Consider the following 12371-nt stretch of genomic DNA (forward strand, 5'->3'; position numbering starts at 1 on the left):
AGGTCGGAACGGCTGTGCCGTAAAGCGGCCCCGCTGCCCGGGCCGGAGCCGCCGCGGCGGCCGAGGAGCGCCTTTCCCACCGCTGGAAGAGCGCCCTGGCCGCGCCTCAGGGGCTGAGCGGGCGGCGGGGACCCCGCTCGTCTCGGCGGGCTCGGCCGAGAATGAGCAATGAGCCCGCGTGTTGGCAGCGCGGCAGCGCGCTGGCACTTACCTAGCGCTGCCTGTAGCTCGAGCACGCGTGTGATGGAGAAACGAGCAGCCCCTTTCGCCGTGGTGTCACCGACCCCTGTGTCCAACTTTTCTTCTGCTCAAAGCATTTGTTGAGATATTTTGTGTTCTCTTATTCCACAAAGGTCCTTCGGTCTGCAAAAAGTGTTTCTGAATAAAAAAGGCTCTTCTCTGCTTCCTACTTCTGTGCTCCCTGGCAAGCTCGTTCTGCAGCTATAAACTGAAAAACTGCAGTTGCTAGGGGGTTCATTTATTTATTTACTTATTTATTTATTTATTGGCAAACCACAGGTCCCAGAGTCATAATAATTATGAACAGTAAAAAATAAAAAATTACTTGTAACAAAGGGGAAATGTAATTGCCCACAGGCACAGCATCTTATCTTCTATTCTTGTAGAGGCAGAAACAAGTCTTTCTGCCCTGAAGGAGATATTCCAATCTCAAAAAAGCTTTTGAGGGCAGCGACAGAAGTGAGCCGTGCCTTGTATACAAAATTTAATCTCACACGAACTTCAGAGATAAAGAGGAAGAGATATACTTCAAATGGTGCATGTACTATAGTGTTTGTAGCAATAAACAGTCTCTGTTCTGCAGAACTGTAGGCTCCCATGAAGCATTACACAGCATAGAGTGAAAGGTGGTAGTTTACAGGTAAAAGCCCTGCATAGGTCTGTGCTGTAAGATTGAGGTTTTGATAGAAGTGTTTGTAAGAAAACACAGGCTTGTTTCTAAAATACAGCAAAGTTTTTTTTAAACTGGTGTCTTGTAATTAAGACTAAATCACGACTGTGCTGCAGATTTGTTGAAAGATTGGCAGGCACAAAGTTTTCAGCACAGAGAATTTTTAACTTTTCCCTGTGGGTACCCTTGAGCTACTGGGGAGAAGACAGCTCCCCTTTGTCCTGCAGCTGTCAGCTGACATGCTCCACATGGCCAGCTGAGCTGCACGTTCAACTCCACGTTTCACCAGCTCATGAGGAAAGTGGAAGTCTCAGCTAGCCTGTGCTTCATGGCTTCATTCAGAAAGGTTCCTCATCCACTCCCAGAATCAATCAGTTCATCTCCCTTACAAACTGCTGTGTCCTGGCAGGTCTATGTCTTCTCCTATCTTCTAGATGCTAGGGAACTTCCTTCTCAGGATGATAGCTCTGCTTCCCTCTATAGAAACTTTTTTGTCTAAACCACTTGCTTTTCTTCTGCTTTCTTGGAAGACATGAAAGGCTGGTGTACCAGGGGAGCCCAGCTTCCAAATGTCACAGTACATTTTATCTAGCTTCTATTTAAAGAATTAGCTATATGGTTAAACACAAGCTTGAAAGTTCAGGGAATTTGCTTCAAGCTGTGCTCTGCTGAGGTTCTCTTTGGAAAGCCTCCATGCTTTTCTCTGCCTCAATTTCTCAACACACCTATGGGAGAAGCTTTTCTTATATCCCAGAGGGGTACTATGAAAAAATGTATTACAGTTCATTATTTCTTTAATTAGTATAATACGGCTATGTAAATACCATACACATATTAACTAAGAATTAATAAGGCCCGTGATATAGTATATAGCAGAAAACAGGAAAACAATATATATATATATATATATTTTAAATTTGCAGTCAGTTTTAAGTAGTGATTTAATGGTATTTTAAAAGCACATGGTGGATACTTAGGAGGCTGGGTTTAATATATATGTGAAGATTCTGTCAAATATGAGTTCTCATAGGATTGCAATAAAAAATGTCAAAAAACTCTGGAATGCATCGAAGACATAGAGTCTGAATAGATAGTCTGGCTTGGTTTGTTCGTTTTTTTTTTTTTTAATACATACCATAATATTTCTGGATCATTCAGGGACACTGAAATACTTTATTTAAATATAAATATATATATATATGGATTGAGAGTAAATCAGTTTCATGATTTTCATTCATTCTCTACCAGGCAAGCTTCTTCACAGAATCATGGGATCATGGAAGTTGGAAGGAGCCTCCACAGCTCATCATCTCTAACCCCTGCTCAAAGTAGAGCTGGTTAAAGCCAGTTCCTCAAGACCTCATTGAGTCCAGTTATGAATTCCTTCAGTGCCAGATATCTTGCAGCCACTGTGATCTTCTGTGTTCAGTGCTTAATTACTCTCGTGGATATCTTTTTTTAAGTTGTAATTAGTCAGAAATTCACATGCTTCAATTTGTGTCCTTTGCATTTTCCATGTGCTTTGTGACTGTGTCTACCCCCTGCTCCACAGAGCAGCAGATCTATATGTTCCTCAGCCTTCCTTTTGCTGCCACTGTACCTACAGAAGCCTTTCCTGGTAACCTTCCCTATACAGAGTATGGTTTCATCTCCCAGATGAGCTTTGCCTTTCCTGACACCAGCACTACACACTGAAGCAATGTCTCTGTGCTCTTCTTGGGCAGTCCATCTGTGCTTCCACTTTCCATACACTTCCTTTTTGTGTTGGAGTTCAGCTGGGAGTTCCTTATACATCCGTGCTGGTCTCCTGCCACGCTTACTTGGTTTTCTGTGCATTGGAACAGACTGCTCCTTTTCTTAGAGGAGCTTCTCCTTGAAGATCAACCAGCTGTCTTGAGCCCCATAGCAATTGGCTCCTGCCAAAAAGATTCCCAAGTAGGCCAAAACCTGCTTTCCTGCAGTCCAGGGTTGTGATTCTACTACTTGATTTGCTCATTTCTCTCAAGATATTCAACTCTACAGTCTTATGTTTGCTGCAGCCACATCTTTGACCACCTCACTTTTGTTTGTACCAGGTGCAGCAAGACATCTCCCCTGGCATCTTTCTTCATTGATATGCTTCAGGTAGTCCACACAGCTTCTGCCTTCTTCTAGTGGTAATTTTGGCAACTAGCTGCTCCAGGTAGCTGAGAACTTTTGTCTCCAAGAGTAAGCAGTGGACAATATGTAAGAAAGAATGTAAGAAGTAGTGGTGTTCTAAAGAGTCTTAGAATTAGCTCAGGGTTTCTAACTGTGTGGGTAGCCCTTAATTTTGCCATCTTAAAGATGAAGGGGCTGTGCTGTGCTGGGAAAGGAGGATATATGGAATAGTGAGCTAGTGGGCAGGCATCAAGGAGTAGAGGCCTAGATAACAAGTTTTTTGTTCCCACAGACGCAGGGAGCATGGAGGGGCATTTTGCCCAGGCAATACCTGCTTTCTTCCAGCCTCTCCTGTTACTCAGTGAAGCATCTGCGTCTGGCTTTTTGGAGCTCCTGCATTAGCAGAGGGGCCCTGGCCTCTGTGCTGCCTCAATACTACACTGCCTTAGGTAGCATGTATTTTACTTCTGTGCAGAGAGAGCCCCACAGCTAAAATATCTAATACCAGGATCTGCTCTATTAAAAGTGTTTCTTATTATTGTTATTAACTCGTTTTAATGTGTCTATAGATCAGAACTACTGAATTAACTGGAAAAAAGTAATTTTTAAAATTGTATTAGCTCGACAGGAAAACATAGCCATGGCAACTGAGGTGGATTCAGTTCTGCTCCATGTATTGTCAATAGCCCTGACAGTCCATCTCCAATTACAGAGGCTGTTTTACTGGTATTTTTATTAAGAGTCTGAAAACATGGCTGGATTTTCAAAACACCAGCTGAGTTTTTAAGTCTGACAGCGAACAGTTTTTGCCTTATGAAAACAGCAGCATTAGAAACCAATTAGAAAAGCATCCACGTGGAAAACCATAGCATCCCTTTTGTGTAATGTTAGTGCAACAGCCAGAAAAGGCTGCAGTCTTTTCCCCCCTTTCACTTTTGAAAGATTAATGGGTCAAACCTTCGGCTGACTCATACTCTGAAAGCAAGGAACAGCTCACACATTTAAATCTTGCTGCAGAAGTTCAAGATGATATGGATAAAACTTACATACGTTATCCATCTGCTAGAGCTAACAACCTGCATAAAAATGGAAGATGTATCTGAATAAGAAGACAAGACAGCTGCGTTGATCTGACAGCTCAGTGATACTGAAGGAAGGATATCTCACCCACCCCCCTTTCCAAACCTTCTTCATATTCCTAATTCTGGTTTTCCACCACTGCTCTTCCATGGGCTTTGCTTTTCAAAACACTCTCAATGAGGCAGTTCAACTCACTAACCCAGAAGAAAATTGATCCAGCACGAAGTAACTTGATCCTTTGTCTCTAGCAAATGGGCAAAACCAGACAAATGCAAATTCTCTGATGACCACCAGAAAGGAAGCTGCAGCCAGGAGTGAAAGATGGCAGAGAAACAAGATCTCATCCCGATGATAGTGGTGAGCTGAAGCTCAGCAATGTCCTGAAATCTGCCTGTGTGCCACTTCACTTCATGGTTTACCTTCAATGTTGAAAGGGTTTGACCTAAGGTGTAGGACTCTCTATGCAGCTCTTACAGCTCTGCTGCCATGATGACAGAGGGGCAACGTGCAGTTTTGTGTCCATAAAGTATCATCTCAGTCTGTGGCTTCATGATCAGCAGCAGCATGGCTCAGAAAGTCCCATCCCACCCCATCTGCCTAATTTCTCCTGCTTCTACATGCCCTTCTATTTTCTGCCAAGGAGTGATTTACATAGCTGTGTAAAGAATCACACAAGTCAAGTGAACTGGCAGAAGAAAACAAGGAGCATATCTCTATTTTGTTGTATTAGATCAGTTCCCTTGTTTGTTCACAAAATAGTACACAAACAGCTCTGCTGTCATAGTGCAGGGAGTGGTGCAAGAACAATTGGTGGGAAGGGAGGGAGGTGGCAGGAAAAAAAACAGAATTACTTAAGTCAGTATTGTCACCAAATAAATCTTCATGGCCCACAGCTCATGTGAACAGAACCTTTAGTCTAGTTCAAAGTGACCTTTCTTCCAGAATAGCTTGTTCTGTACATGAAGGGGCTCTCACTGAACCAGACAGGCACATGACAGCACATCAAGCATATTTGCAAAGGGACTTTGGAGCCCAGTTTACAGAAGAAATGGGGGGGATCTACAGTCCCACACACTGGCTCAGTGACAAAGTACAATAAAGATTCTATGATGCAACCTCAGCCATCAACAGGAATTCAGTTGCTGGTGTGGCCTGTAACAGCAGCAGTTAAAAATATCCTAAATGTAAGGGCTGCTGTCCATCCTATTGGCCATCCCAGAACTAGTCCATAGAAGTGTGAATATTAAAGCACTAAGTCATCATAACACCAAAGAATCTGAAAGGCCAGGAGAAGAAACTAACATTCAGCTAAACTATATTTCACTTGACATCTGTACAGTGAGCAGAAGTATGTGCAGCTACCTCCCTAGGATTTTCTCTCCATCTTCCCAAAAACACTACAAGGATGATCCCCACAAAGATTTGCATTCAACTTGGGAAAGATAGGTCAGGAGCATCCAGGGAAGCCCCATGCTTCCATTACCGCTTGGAAACCACCATTTGGTAATTACTTACCTTTTGGCAGGCAGTTCTTGGCCTGGAGGTCTCCTTAACATCAGGGAATACTGTTAGAGAAGCCACCCCTGCTACACAGCCAGTCTGTAGGGAAAATAGTACAGACTCAGGCCTTGTGCCACCTTGTCTGTTCTGTGACAGCATCACTCACCAAAGGAGCTGCTAATGCAAAAAAATATATGGATAAATGAATAAAAAATTTTAAATGCAGCTTTTGCCTTTGCCTCTGTACCTAACTTTTGACTTTTTTTTCCCATGCCACACCCTAGTTTTTTCTATGTAGGTCACCATGGCAATACACTTTCCCTTAATATTTTTCTATTGAAATAGCCATGCACAAAGCTTAGCCCAAGTGTTTTCCACTGAAACACACAGTCATGATGACTGTGTTGACATCATCTTCAGAAGCTACTCACAGTGCTAAAACTTCAGTGCAATGATTCACTGCAGCAAAATGTGATGATTTATAAATGCCTTAGAGACAGTTATGCATTGTAATTCAGGCTTTCTTTAGCTGTATGGTGCAGGAGTTGTTTGCTGGGGAAAATGGTCCAACACCTATGGTTAATCTGTATTTAAATAAATGCATTATTCTCTCAGCTCGTATTTCAGTTTCATTTTCCAGTAGTTGTACTGGAAAAACTCCAGAGTAACTGTGAAACCTCGTAACAGGGTGCAGGCAGATTTGCCAGCAGTGCTTAAAAGGGCAAGAGTCCACACCAGCAGCTGCTGGAACAGCTCCTGCGTCCTATCACCTCATCACTTTTCTCTTGTGCCTTCTTTTCCCAAGAAATCTGCTCCCCAGGGTCAGCCTGACTCTGTGGTGACAGGCAGCTTTCAGTGCCAGAACCATTCCTCTGGCCATGCCAATTCGTGTAAACTTGTTATCTCTTTACAAAGAGGGAAGTCCTGGGTACTAATATTTATTCCTTCCCACTTCGAGTATGTTTTCACTCTATTCCAGTGCAATGCAGCTGCCATTCCACTGTCACTTTCTGTCTTGTCTCGGCCGTATATTCCCTCCCCTCTACTGCACGTGATGGCAAACCCATCAGCTAAACCCATTAGTTTAAACTGCATGGAGCTGCACTCTTCCCTGAACGAGGCTACAGAACTGATATAGGAGGTGGTATTGCTAGAGAAAGGGGCCTGTTGGGGGCATTCCTGCCTTACAAGCCTTTCCTTTGATGTACACAGGGTATGGTGACAAGTTCACAGGCACAAAGATTTATTAGTGGGGCTCAAGGCTGAGGGCATACATTGAAACTAAGAGCGAAAAAAATAATAGAGAGATTAAGAAAGAGAAAGGAAAGGCAGAGCTCTTTTACATGGACTGTTAAAAAAATGGGGAGAGGGTCCTCAGAAAGCATCCTCTCCTGAACTTCTCTCCAGTCTTCACTGTAGTGCTTTTACCATAGCAATGATAGGTTTTTGGGACCCACTCAAATGCTATTGGTTGAAACCAATGTTATGTTGTGGGTGCTACATGCTGGGTTGTTAAGCTTTGTGCCCCATGAAATGTAAACCAGAAGCAAAAATGTAGGAAAAAGAGGGAAAGGAGGGGTGATTCCCACACTCGTGGCAATCACTTTCCATGAGAACCTGCTGAGAACACTATCGGGCTTGCAGGTGCAAGGTCATAATAATAACAACACGAGAACAACAGAATAACAGCATGAGAACAATAGCATGAGAAAAACAACATAAAGATCCTGCCCCAGGAGCTCTGGGGAACATTGCCAAGGCAGCCAGGATGAGAGGGCACAGCTCTGGGAGGCAGGTTTGGAGTTGCAGATGAGAGGCCCTTGGCAATACAGAAGGCTCAGGCACCTAAGGTATGGGTGCAATAGCCCAGGACACTCTACTGGTGCTTGCTGTGCCCTTTCGTCAGTCACACAACCTCACGCTGAGCTGGTGGAAGGCACAGTAAAGAAAATGCTCCTGGGCCAAAACATCATTTTAGCTCAACAAAAGTCAGTTGTAAAACTACATTTTCAGGAGCCTCTATATTATGTGTAACTCCTGTCCTGTTGTCAGCCAGATTAGGGATCCAACCAAAGTCAAAATTATTGGAGTCAAAAAGAATAGAATGTTTTTAAATATTAGAGCCAGCATCAGAGAGAAAGCAAGAGCAGAGAGGCACATGGGCAATTTCTCCAAGCAGCAGCAAAGGCTGAGTCTTTCTTAAACCCATTGTGAGCATACACTTCCAGCCATGCTTTCCTGTCCCTTTCTTTGTATGGGCACAATCTCCACAGTGACCTGCTTCACAGCAGGCATCTATCCATCAGCTATGCTTCTTCTCTTTCTGCTATCTTAGTTTTCCCCCGACCTGATTCACCACTCGGCCACACAAATAGTTGTGTTGACCACACAGAAAAGGCTGTGCAAGCTATAAGTGCCAAAGGGAAGGTAGGAAAAATAAACACAAACTTTTGCTGCTTTTTAAAATAGCAGGTTAAACTATGGCCCAAGATGTCTTTGCATCACTTTTCCACTTTAAGACCTTAAAAGGTTGGAGAAGAAAAACATGGTCTATCTCTGTTCTGGGTATTACCAGACTGGGACAGTGCTGTCACAACTGCACTGCACTGTTCCTTGCTGCCATCCTTTATTAGTGTAGCAGCATTACCAAGTGGAACACTCCCTCGTTAAGTCTTTTTCAATCTATTCAATAATAGTTTAGCTGCTGGAATGGAAAATGGGCACATTCCACATGGAAATGACAAAGATGTGGGAGGGGACTGAAAAAACACTGGGGTATAGGATTAGAATTCCAAGCACTCTTGACATATTTATAGAAGGGTCTGAAAATAGCTTTTTAATGGAGGTAAATTTGAGATACTGTACTTGGGCAGAAATATTAAGCTGCACAAGCATGGGACAGACAACATAGCAATAAAGACCAGGCCTCAAGAAGGAGGCTGAGGGATTATAACAGATAAAGATTTGAAAAATGTCATCTACTACAGCTAAGGTCTTATCCGTATATCCAGTTCCAGGCACTACACTTCAAGAATAATTTGGCTCTGTTGGAGAGTGTCCAGAGAAGAACCAGCAGGAATGATGATAGATTTGAAACCATGACCTGCAATGGAAAAAACTGGAACTTCTTACCCTTAATAATAGGAAAATGAGAAGAGAGGTGATAACAGACATGAAAAAAAGGGAAAAGTCATTGAAGAAATAAATTCTTTTCTACAGGAGAAGAAGCAATGGTCTTTACTTGCAGTAAAGATTCAGTTTATGTATAGGGAAAATATACTAATAGATAATTAATAGGAATAGGTTGTTGTGAAGGATAGTATATGGAAACTTTAAGGTTAGAGAAATGTCAGTCATAAATATTTTAAGCATAACTGATAAAAGGCCAGTGAGGCCAATGGCCTCTTGAATTCCCTTCTATACAGGCATGTTCCAGATGCAGGGCAGACAAGGAGGAACCACAGAATTAACAGGGATGAGAACAAAATAGTCTAACAGATTACATTGCAGCAGAATCAGGGGCAAGTCTTGTTGGCCTGTTTCCTTCACCTTTAGTGCTAAGATAAGATTTGGGCTCAGGGTAGCTATGTGTTTCTGGTAATCTTTGAGAAACTGAAGAAGTAATATTTTCACAGTGTGCATGTTGGCTTATTGCTGGAAAGGGATTTCTAAAGTTGACTGGTAGGGAAAAAAGTTACTGTGAAAACTGTGAAGCCTTCAAGTTCCTTTCTGTGTAACGTGGCCTATGCTTGCCTATTTGCTGTGACTCTTTCATGGGTGACAACAGTGTTGTAATATTATAAAACTGTGATTTTAGTTCATCCTCAGACTGAAGGCTTGTTTTTAAGTGCACAGACGGTCCAAGTCTGTACAAGCTAACTGTTCCTAATCATGGTTCTGTGTAAATATGTGAGTGGCACACAGGCACCAGCTCTGTGCATGCAGAGCAGCTGTGCAGTCATGTGCTGAATTTCAGGCTGAGCACCAGGCACTTTGCATCTACTCCTCTCCCACCTGTGATATCTCTCATTTGCCATTGGGATGCACATTACCCACGCTGCTGGCTATGGATTGACTCTGAACATCTTAACTGCATCGAAGGAGCATGTTAAATGGTTGGAAATGTCACTCCAGAGGGTACCAGAAACGCCTACAGCTTTAGCTATACGTTATCTATTGTGCAACTGTATTTGATGGAAATCATCAGATCCAGCTATCAGCAAGAGCATCCCTTAGCCCACCTCCTTCAGGATTATTATCAAGACAGCCACAGAAAAACCTTTAGGAAAATATGTTTGGTTTCTTGCAATAATATACAGATATGTGTACACTTCTAATGTTGTCAGACACTTGTCTGAGATACAGACAGCAGGATCAGCCTCACTAGTTTCTCACTACTTATGGACAACTCACTTTTTTTCTTTCCATCTATAAATCTGAAGCAAATAAAAATGATGATTTCCTCATTAATGGACTTTGGACCCTATTGAGAAAAAGTTCACTTTTAAGTATTGTTTTATTACTTTCAGGAGGAAAAAAAAACCAGCCTTTTTTAGGGACTTTTGAGATGAGTTGCTGAGAAAATTGCAGATTTAAGACTGCATGAAAAGATTGTTACTCAGACTTCATTCACATGTAGCATCTGTTGTATCTAACTAAATTAGCTTCTTTCTATTTCCCTCTCACATGGTATGAAGCATACTTCTTTTTCCTGTAATATTGTAGTTCTGCTTTTACGTAACACAACGTGAACTAGACACAAAGAACATTGGAGATAATCATAGCTGAAGGGCTTCAGACAGAGACAGGCTGACCTCAGAGGAGGATTAAGCAGGAACAAGATGCTGTCCTGGACACCAGAGGCTGCAATATTCCAGCCAGAACATTGCCACTGACAAGGAAAGCATAGGAATGTGTTCCCTAACCAGTTCCATAGTGGAGTTCAATAGCTTTTTCATTTACACTTCATTGATTTTTAAGAGTAGAAAGGGTGTTATATCATCCAGCTTGACCTCCTGTTTAATAAGCACAACTGAGCTTCACTGAATTAGTTACTATTGGGCCCAAAATCTCATGTTTATTAAAAGTATTTTCCACAAAGGCATCCAGTCCTGAGCTGAAGACTTGAAGAAATGGAAAATCTGCTGCTTCCCATGGTAGTCTGTTCCACTGATTAATCACTCTCACAGTTGAACAATTGTGCCTTATTTCTCTTGTGAAATGTGCCTGGCCCCCAGCCTTAGTGACATTAAGTGGCACCTGGTATTTCTTCCCTGTAAGAATAAGTTTTGTTATCAAACCACCTCCTAATTTATCTTTGGTTTTTATGGGGATTGTTTTGTTTTGTTTTGTTTTGGGGTTTTTTTCTAATTTTTTTAATTTTTATTTTTTAAAGATAAAACATTGCTTTTTAAACCAGCATACCTGTGGTAAACAGCCATGACCACAAGCGTATTTGCTGCCAGTATCCTGTGTGCCCAGCCCATCACACCTCTTGCCATGTTTCTCCTCTTTCTTCTCAACAGGAGTTGCCTGTCTCTTTCTACTGTCAGACCTGTCTCCCAGCCCATTTCAGGCACAAACAGTTTGGTTTCTTAATTACTTTAATGGGAAGTGTCCTGGCTCACTGTGACCCAACAGGGCAGTTTTGCAAGCAGATACCGGGCAGCAGCACCTTGCGTTGGGGGAGGAGCCTGGAAGCAGCAGCAAACACCGCTGAGCACAGCAAAGGATCTCCATCTGCAGTCATGCTTGCCCACCTTTGGTCACAATTACGTGACAATTTAAACCAGCCTGGTTAGTCCCTGCCCATATCATCCCAGCTTCTTCCTAGTGCCAACTCTCATGTTTATATGACTCTCGAGAACCCCAATCCAAGGCAATAAATCCATAGAAAATTTTCACTTATTTCACTGAAGCAGTTTCCTAGCACTTGGTGCCCAGAACCCGCTCATCAAGGGACTGGACAAATTCCAGTGTCAGCACAATGGAGGACATTGAAATCTGTGTTCATGCTATAGGTGTCAGTCCCTACAGCCTTTTTTCATCTGCCTGTGCCCATGAGTCACAACCCAAAGTTTCTCTGACCTCATAGCAAAATACCTCAGTTAACACTGTCCTCACAATTCATCTGTAGACCTAAAACCACCTTAAAGCTGACCATCTTATATATAAAGTCAAGTTTCAAAATAGTATGGACACATGGAAGAGGTAATATTAGGCGTGCATTTTCAAATTGTTATTGGAATGAGCCCTGCCTACATTTTGGACTACAGACCACAAAGAAAGCTGGAGATCAGCTTATTTTCGAGTTCCCTGAAGATACTCACTGGAATGCAGGTGTTAAATACCTGAACAGGAGACCAGAAGTTTAGGGAGGAGGTCCCAGTCAACAACCTTGATTAAATCTTCATCTGCCACACATAAGGATAATGCATACGCTTCTTCAGAACAGCATTATTTTACTCTTGGCTCAACAATGAGACGTTTAAATACTAGAAAAAGAAAGAAAGACTGCCTTGTTTTCGTTTAAGAGTTTTTACAATGGTGATCACTCAGTCTAGCCTTTGTTTTGTTTTGCCCAGGGACACATTTAAAGAAAATGTAATATCTTAATTATACCCGTGCTCATACATAGATTCCCACAGCAGCCAAACAGGCACTGGCCATCAGACTGCTGATAATGATCATCTGTCTTCCCCTTGTGCATGTTCATTTCATGTTCACAGTAGTTCCGATTCAT

General features: G+C 42.4%; 1 long non-coding RNA gene across 1 annotated transcript; it reads right to left on the reverse strand.

Annotated features, from left to right (window-relative positions):
- Window positions 1–233: 233 nt before the first annotated feature.
- On the reverse strand, window positions 234–12110 carry LOC148224724 (uncharacterized). The gene is made up of 3 exons (XR_015801303.1): window positions 11980–12110; window positions 5645–5728; window positions 234–363 (listed from the first exon to the last, which is right to left on the reverse strand). It is a non-coding gene; the product is annotated as an uncharacterized LOC148224724 (long non-coding RNA).
- Window positions 12111–12371: the final 261 nt, after the last annotated feature.

Source organism: Sturnus vulgaris, chromosome 2, assembly GCF_052056855.1.
Source record: "Sturnus vulgaris isolate bStuVul1 chromosome 2, bStuVul1.hap1, whole genome shotgun sequence".
Classification (NCBI taxonomy): Eukaryota; Metazoa; Chordata; class Aves; order Passeriformes; family Sturnidae; genus Sturnus; species Sturnus vulgaris.